We start from the raw sequence: 9,323 nt of genomic DNA on the forward strand, positions 1-9,323 counted from the left end.
CACGTCTCCAGCAACCTCTCTATTACACATCTCAACTATCCACTAACTTCACTTAGTGGAAATCTACATACAACAAGATTTTCCCTCCAAAACAGATATTCAGAAAAATCTTTTCGAGCTCCTAAAAAATCTGTCCTGCAGGCTAATTTGCCACCATAATTAATTACACCATCTTCAATTTTCAGAATGATCTCCGAGTTTAGATTACTATCTTTAGTAATCTTCACTTGATTACAGTTGTGGTGTCTTCTCAACTGGAGGTTTTTCATATCTTCTAATGGCGGTGATTGTTGGCATTCTACACTCTTATGAGAATAGTTGATGTTGTCATTGATGACAACTAACTGGCAACCATCTGGCAACCATATGGCAACCAACCGGCAGATACCGGCACTGGCAATAGATTTCTACATACACCGGTAGGCACTTCACTGGCATCGGCAATAATGCATACCGGCACTCAGGCCGACATGGAATAAACTTTTATTTATTGTTTTGTAATGTAATTATCTTTTGTAAGCCGACATGGTATATTGTAAAAGACTCATATATGTATGAGATCTTATAGGTCATTTTAGGTATGAAGATGGATGAGAAGTATAAGGCAATTTTGTATAAGGTGATATAGTTGACAACAAAGGTTTTGGTTATTGTCTGAGCTTAAACCGGTACTGAACCTGGCATATGAGATGCTATTTTGAGCAGTACATTGTATTGGATTTTGATAATCCATTTTGTAGTCAATGTGACTCCTATTTTGTGATTGAGCAGTGAGCTCTAGGTTGTTGGCCTTTCTGCATGTGTAGACCCCATTTGTATACACATACTATCTGCAGTAGTATCATCTAATTGTGGGTAAGGTTTCCCACCGTGATTTTTTCCCTTACAGGGTTTCCACGTACAAATCTATTTGTTATGTGTTGTGGATGTTGTTTCTCTTTATGTTATTTGCATTAAGTTTCACTGGTATTATTATTAACTGCTAATCTGTCAATCGACATTAAGTTTGGTTTACTGGTATTAAGTATCAAGTTTGATTAAGTTATATTTGGGTTGAAATTAATAGACATCTGATTTACCCCCCACCCCCCCCCCCCCTCTCAGTTGCCTCTAGGTCCTAATAGTGATATCTTCTTTCTGAGCTTCTCGAGCTACTAAATGATTTTGCCCATGTCTTTTAATTAAATGCCTTCTTCCTTATTTCAGCAACCTCTGAAATCTGATTTGATTTTGCACGCAATCCCCATTGAAAAATATTTTTTTTAACTTCAAATCTGCCCAGCATTTATTTCATTTTTGTTTGTTGCTTTGACTAAAGAAATAACCTCTGATACGTAAGCTCTTTCAAATTAAAAAAACCAGTCAAAACATTTGTCCAATGAGCATTCACATGTTGCTCTTCCACTTGGTGAATGGTGGGACCCATCTACATATCCATCCGTATTGGACACAATGGATCACTGAGAGGTAGGTGAATCAATGATTTAATCTCTTTTTCTTCAACAAGGAGATAACACTAATGTATAAAATAAACTAAATGCTAACCAGTAGCTAAAACAGTGCTAACAAGGTGTGTGAGAGGATTTGCTAAAACATTAATATACTACATGCACAAAGATGCAACACACAACACCAGATATATACGAGGAAAATCCAAAGTGGGAAAAACCTCGGTGAGAATAGTTGTTGGAGATCTTATGCTCCAATCCAGCCTCACAATAAAACTCTGATTACAATATTTAGGGCACCAACCCCTGATTTATGAGCACCAACTCAAAGGAGCACCAAACCCTGCATAATTTATAGGCTACATCCTAAAGGAGCTACAACCCCTCCACTAAGCTACAACTTAGTGAAAACAATTTAAAACAAATATATACAAATGAAATCACTGTTGCAAATGAAGTTTTACAACCTTACAATATTCTCCTCTGTCGGTTTCAGCCTTACCGATCTGTATACTCTCCACTCACTCTACAACTTGACTTTGCTTATCACTTTTCTCAATTCCCTCTCACAATGACTTTTTTCTGTCAACTCACACTTGATCACTTTTAATCAGACACAGCTTATGTCGGTTTGTTACCTTTATGTTCAATGCACTCTCTACTAGTTGTTTCTTATATCGGTTTACTCTGGTTCTCCTTATCAGTCAATACTTCGCTCATAAACACTTGAAGTGTTTATCTCTTTGGCTCTCAGACAACAATTTTACACATGTCTTCACTCTGCAGCAACAACGATCATAGTCTCAAGTCATCATATTTAAACTTCAGCTTTCCCGCCAAAAATCAATTCAAACTTGGGGTGGTTAGGGTTTCCTTTACCCGACACGATTTGCATGAGATCTAATCTAGTCTGTCTTGGATCGATCACTTGTACTCAAGGAATGCATCTTTACACGTTTTCCATTATCCAATGCATACTTGTTAAAGATAGCAATCTCGTACATGATTTTCTACCTTGAAATCTATCGGCTCATAAAAAGCTCAGCTATTTCCTTCTCGAGATCTTCTTGCAATCTGATTCCTTTGCTTCGAGCTAGGCACCAACTACTCCATTATCTTCCTTTGTTATTCTTCCTTCCTCGATCTGCATCAGTCAGTTACAATCCCATGATTTTTGGTTGTTTCATTAATGTCGACTAGCTATTTCAACAACCATGTCGATGGAGGCTTCACCAACCTTTGCATGTTTGCCACCTCAACTCCACCTGGCATCACAACGGTCATACACTTATCTTACCGACACATTGTCAGTTTTCGCTTTAACCTTCAGCAAACTCATACCAGTACAGGCCTTTACCAATAAGACCTTCTTCTCCTTCTTAACCAGTAGTGCACACTATACCGGTAGCACATCTTCACCTCTGGTGGTTTGTGATTACTTTAACATTCTGCCTCTTCATCATAAACAAGCAGCGAAACACCAGACCAATTTAAGCTCTACCGGTTATCACTCAACATGCTCACATACACATGCATCTCACCTCATACCGGTGAAGTCACTAATAGTCTCAACAACTAGTTGTCTTTCACCATACCGGTACACTCTTCTTCATACTGGATGACATACCTCTACCAGTAGCCTGCCTACAATAACGGTTGACATCAATGACAACTCAATGCCAACAATCTCCCCCTTTGGCATTGATGTCAACATTTTCTTTTTTGGTTTCTCTCCCCCTTTGACAACAATGGCAAAGGGAACCTTAGTCTGACACCAGTAATCCCTCCCTTGACTGCATCCGATTAAGACACACTCTCCCCCTATGTCCATGCATCATGATTCAAAAGTCATAAGATAGTAGCAATGGTTGACTCCCCCTAAATCATGCAATCTCTTGTGCATTCAAGTGCTGCCATATGGTGTCACAACTCCCATCTTTTGTCTAAAATACTCAAAGGGGCCCAAGGGAAGTGGCTTGGTAACTATGTCAGCAATCTGCTCATTAGTGAGAACATACTCTACTATGACCTCCTTGTCTGCTACCTTCTCCCTCAAGAAGTGATACTTGATTGCAATGTGTTTTGTTCTTGAGTGCATTACTGGATTTTTGGAGATATTGATTGCACTTGAGTTATCACACCGAATTGAAATGGGTTTCGGTATCTCCACCTATATATCTTTCAGTGTCTGCTTCATCCATAAAACATGTTAACAACATGTAGTAGCTGCTATGTATTCTGCCTTAGCAGTAGATAGTGACATTGAATCTTGCTTCTTACTATGCCATGATACTAACAAGTCTCCTAAGTAGAAAGCACCTCCACTTGTGCTTTTCCAGTCATCAATACTTCCTGCCCAATCTGCATCAGTATAAGCCTGCAAAGAGAAGTCTCCTTTCTTTGGATACCACAGACCATAGTTGATAGTTCCTTGTAGATACCTGAAGATTCTTCTGACTGCATTTAAGTGAGATTGTTTAGGAGCAGCTTGGAATCTTGCTACCATGCAAACAGCTTGTACAATATCTGGTCTAGATGTTGTTAAATAGACCTATACAATGTTTGCTCAACCTCCGGTGATTCATCTAGTTTTCTCAACTTACAACTAGTAACCATAGGAGTACTTACCGGTTTGTTGTCCTCCATTTGACATTTCTTCAGCATGTCTTTTGCATACTTGGTTTGGGAGATGAAAATTCATTTCTCCTTTTGTGAGATCTGCAAACCAAGAAAATAGGACAACTCACCCAGCATTGACATCTCAAACTCTTTCTTTGCACATGATGTCCTTGTCTCCACCAAAGATAATATCATCCATATATACAACAACTATAATCATGTGATCTCCATTTACCTTGACATACAGATTGTTGTTTGCATTCCCTTTTTGGAATCCTTGCTCCTTCAAGTATTTGTCTAATCGGGAATACCATGCTCTGGGAGCTTGCTTCAAACCATACAGGGCTTTCTTCAACCAGCATATAAAGCTCTCATCTTCATGCAACAAGTACCCTTCTGGTTGTTCCATATACACCTCTTCTTCAAGATTGCCATTGAGAAAAGAAGATTTCACATCCATCTAATATACTTTATATCCCTTGTAGGCTGAGAAAGCTAAGAACATTCTTATTGCCTCTAACCTAGCAACGGGTGCAAAGGTTTCTTCAAAATCAATACCTTCCACTTGAGCAATACCCTTTGCAAACTAACCTTGCTTTATGTCAAACTATCTTGCCTTCTTCATTCATCTTGTTCCAGTAGACCCATTTGGTACCTATGACATTCTTGTCTGCTGGTCTAGGAACAAGTTCCTAAGTTTGATTTTCATTAATTTGTCTCAATTCTTCATCCATGGCATCTACCCACTTTTCACTTTTTCTAGCATCGTCATAAATTTTGGGCTCTATTGTAGTCATGAGATAGAAATTTACCTGCTCACCTTCTCGGGCTAATCTCCTTCTGGTATGCACCTTCATTCCTATCTCCTATGATTTGTTCTTCCAGATGATTCTTTTGCACATACCTTCGAGTATGAACTGTCTTATACTCGGTTTAAAGTGTAGACAGCAGTATGAACTGCTTCCTTCCAGTATATATCCGGTATGTTGGCCTCATTCAACATAGTCCTAGCCATCTCCTTCGCTGTCCTATTTTTCCTCTCTACCACCCCATTTTGCCAAGGTGTCTTTGCAGCCGAATACTGTCTTCAGATTCCATGTTTCTCACAGTAGTCAACAAATTCATTGGAAGAAAATTCTCCACCCCTTTCAGATCTTAAGCATTTTAATCGATGTCCACTTTCATTTTCCACCATTTTCCTAAAAAATTTGAGTCTTTCAAATGCTTGTGACTTATCATGCAGGAAGGTTACCCAAGTCATTCTTGAGTAATCATCTATGAGCAGCATGAAATACCTTTATCCGGCCAATGCTCTTGTCCTTGTTGGCCCACATAAGTCTGTATGTATCAATTCCAAAGGTCTTGAGGTGTTATATTCTTTTGTTTTAAATTTAACCTTTGCTTGCTTACCTCTGACATATTCATTACAAAATATGCTTGTCGGTTTTATGATCTGAGGTATGTTTCTCACATACCGGTTCTTGCTTATCTTAACCAGATTGTCAAAATTCACATGGCCTAGTCTTTGATTCCACAACCAACTTTCATCAACCTGTCCCATCATGCATTGGGACTCATAGCATTCCTTTTGATTGTAGACATTACCCTTTGTTCTCTTTCCTTCTTCTACCACCTAACTGATACTCTGCTTCCTTATCTAGCAACCGGTAGAGTTAAATGAGAACTTGTACCCTTTGTCACACATTTGACTTACACTCGGCAGGTTATGCTTCAAATCTTCCACGTAGTACACATCATGAGCCTTGAGCTTTCCATCAATATTCAGTGTACCCCAGCCTTTTATCTTGATGGAGGAGTTGTCACCAAAACGGACTGAACCACCATTCCAATCATCAAGCTTGATGAACTTTTTCTTATCTCCGGTCATATGATTTGAGCAACTACTATCAACTACCCATAAATTCTTTCTTTCAGCATGTAGAGCAGTCTGTACAATCAGGTTGGATTATGTCTTGTTGTTCTCCTTCTCTACCCAAATCGGTTTCTCTTCTTTCTTTTCCTCTTCTGTCACTTTGTGTTCCGGTTTTGTTTCGAACTTCTCATCCGGTATAATTCTCTTTTGCTTGTCAGTTCTCAGCTGACAATACTTTGCTATGTGACCAAAATTTTGACATTTATAGCATTTCACATTAGCACTATAAGATGTACTCAATGCATTCTTATAGGATATTTGCATATCCTACATTCATAACTCTTGTGACCAAACTCATTACAATTATAACATATGACATTTGTACTTTGTAATGCAAAAAATGAGTTTCTATTCTCAAAACTAGGGTTGACATTCATTTTCCTACAATCTACCATTTTGTGACCGAACTTTATACACCAGTGACAATAGCCATGAAAATTTGGAACATATCGGTTAGGTTGTCTTGAATCTGCAAACGGCTGTCTCACTAGGGGTCTTCCTTTCATGTTGCTAACCCTTGTGAATCCTTCATGATCAATACTTGCATTTCTCCTTGGATCTGCATGTCGGTGCATTAAGTGTGATCTCTAGTTCATTGATTCAGTATATCGGTTTGTGTGGCGGTTTCTAGCAGCATCTGCATATATCTTCTTGCCGGTATCCTTGCTTACTCTGAATGTCTTCTTCTCTTCTCCCTTATTTGAAGAAGTGAATTGTATCTCCTTATCAGATGTGTCTTTGTTGTTTGAACTTTGACCTTCTTGAAAACCTAAGCCACCGGTATCTTTGGATTGCTTTTATTTTCTCAGCATCTTATCTAGGGCTTCAATGTTGCCTTCAAATTTGCTTCTCACTTTTATTTCTTCCTGACTTTTCTCTAAGTCCTTCTGGAGTTTTACTATTTCTGCTTCCAGATTTTGATGTTCCTTTTCCTTTTCACTCAGACCAGTACTAGTGACTTCACACATCCTCTTGGCCTCTTCCAACTAGAGTTTTAGATCTGTGATTGTTCTCTTGGACTCTTCAAAAGATTGCTCCAGCAATTCTTGTTCTTCAACTGCAACCCTTTTTACCTTTTTTAAGTCTCTTCTTGTTTTCTTTAGCTCATCTAAGGCACTAATGAGTTCTGCTTCAAGGTCTACTCCTTCTTACTCTTCCTCTTCTACTTTTTCAGGTATTGGTACCTCTTGAGCCATTAAAAGGTTTTCTCTGACATCATCTCCACTACAACAGTCATCTGAGGCACTTTCCTCATCTGTGGTATCATCTTCATGTGTGTAAAGACTACTCTGCTTCCGGTAGCCTTTTCTACCATGTCGGTAGACATTTTTCTTCCTATCTTTACTATATGATCTGCTACCACTTGATTGATCATTTTCATTCTTATCACCATAAGGACATTTAGCAGCAAAATGTCCAATATTTCCACAGTTGAAACATTTCAAAGGCAGCTTGCCTTTATATTTGTCTGAACCTATCTTGAGTCTTCTGACAAAGTTTTCCATGATGTCATTAGATTCTTCACCGGTTGGATCATGAGAAGATTCTTCTTTTCCTTTCCTTGAAGTCTTGAACGCAGCTTCTTTCTTCACAGCATTAGTATCGGCAGTCCTCATCTCATAAGCAGTCAGTGAGCCATACAACTCATTCATTGTAAAGACTTTCAGATCTTTTGCTTCGTCTATTGTTGAGACCTTTGTATCATACTTAGATGTAAGAGATCTAAGTACTTTCTTCACTACCACCTCATCTTTTATTTCTTCTCCAAGCCCTCTAATGGTATTTGTTATTTCATCAACCCTTTGAAGATAGTCAACTATCTTCTCTTCATCTTTCATCTTCAAACCCTCAAGTTGTGCTCTCAATGTCTGCAACTTGGCTTCCTTGACTTTAGCATCGCCTTCAAATATCTTGTGCAACTTGTCCCAAGTTTCCTTGGCAGAAGAGCAGTGCATGACTTTAACAAACTCATTATCAGACAACCCACTAAGAATGGCATTCTTAGCTTTAGCATTGTTCTCATATTCCCTCTTAGCATGTGGATCAATAGGGGGAATATTAGGAACTATATATCCATTTACAACTGACATCCATACATCACAACCTAGAGAGAACATATAGGTTTCCATCCTTTTACTCCAAAAGGCATAGTTGACACCATCAAACATAGGAGCTTTTGAGGAGGCGGATTCATTTCTTGTCATTGTGAGAACTTGACAGGATCTACCCAAGCTAGAGAAAGCTTTTGACAAAACAGGGTACCTAGAATCTGATACCAATTGTTGGACACAATGGATCACTGAGAGGGGGGTGAATTAGTGATTTAATCTTTTTTTCTTCAACAAGGAGATACTGGTAATGTGTAAAACAAACTAAATGTCAACCGGTAGCTCAAACAGTGCTAACAAGGTATGTAAGAGGATTTGCTAAAACGTTAATATACTACATGCACAAAGATGCAACACACAACACCAGATATATATGAGGAAAATCCAAAGTAGGAAAAACCTCGGTGAGAATAGTTGTTGGACATCTTCTGCTCCAATCCAGCCTCACAATAAAACTCTAATTACAATATTTAGGGCACCAACCCAAGGAGCACCAACTCAAAGGAGCACCAACCCCTGCACAATTTATAGGCTACAACCTAAAGGAGCTACAACCCTTGCACTAAGCTACAACTTAGTGAAAACAATTTAAAACTCAGATATACAAATGAAATCACTGTTGCAAATGAAGTTTTGCAACCTTACAATATTCTCCTCTGTCGATTTCAGCCTTACCGATCTATATACTCTCCACTCACTCTGCAACTTGACTTTGCTGATCACTTTTCTCAATTCCCTCTGACAATGAATTTTTTTTTGTCAACTCACACTTGATCACTTTTAATCAGGCACAACTTCTACCAGTTTGTTACCTATGTGTTCAATGCACTCTCTACCGGTTGTTTCTTATACCGTTTTAATCTGCTTCTCCTTATTGGTCAATACTTCGCTCATAAACACTTGAAGTGTTTATCTCTTTGGCTCTCAAACAACAATTTTACACTTGTCTTCACTCTGCAGCAACAACAATCACAGTCTCAAGTCATCATATTTAAACTTCATCTTTCCCGCCAAGAATCAATTCAAACTTGGGGTGGTTAGGGTTTCCTTTACCCGACACAATCTGCATGAGATTCGATCCAGTCTGTCTTGGATCGATCACCTGTACTCAAGGAATGCATCTTTACATGTTTTTCATTATCCAATGCATACTTGCTAAAGATAGCAATCTTGTACATGATTTTCTACCTTGAAATCTGTCGGCTCATAAAAAGC

Source organism: Cryptomeria japonica, chromosome 3, assembly GCF_030272615.1.
Source record: "Cryptomeria japonica chromosome 3, Sugi_1.0, whole genome shotgun sequence".
Classification (NCBI taxonomy): domain Eukaryota; kingdom Viridiplantae; phylum Streptophyta; class Pinopsida; order Cupressales; family Cupressaceae; genus Cryptomeria; species Cryptomeria japonica.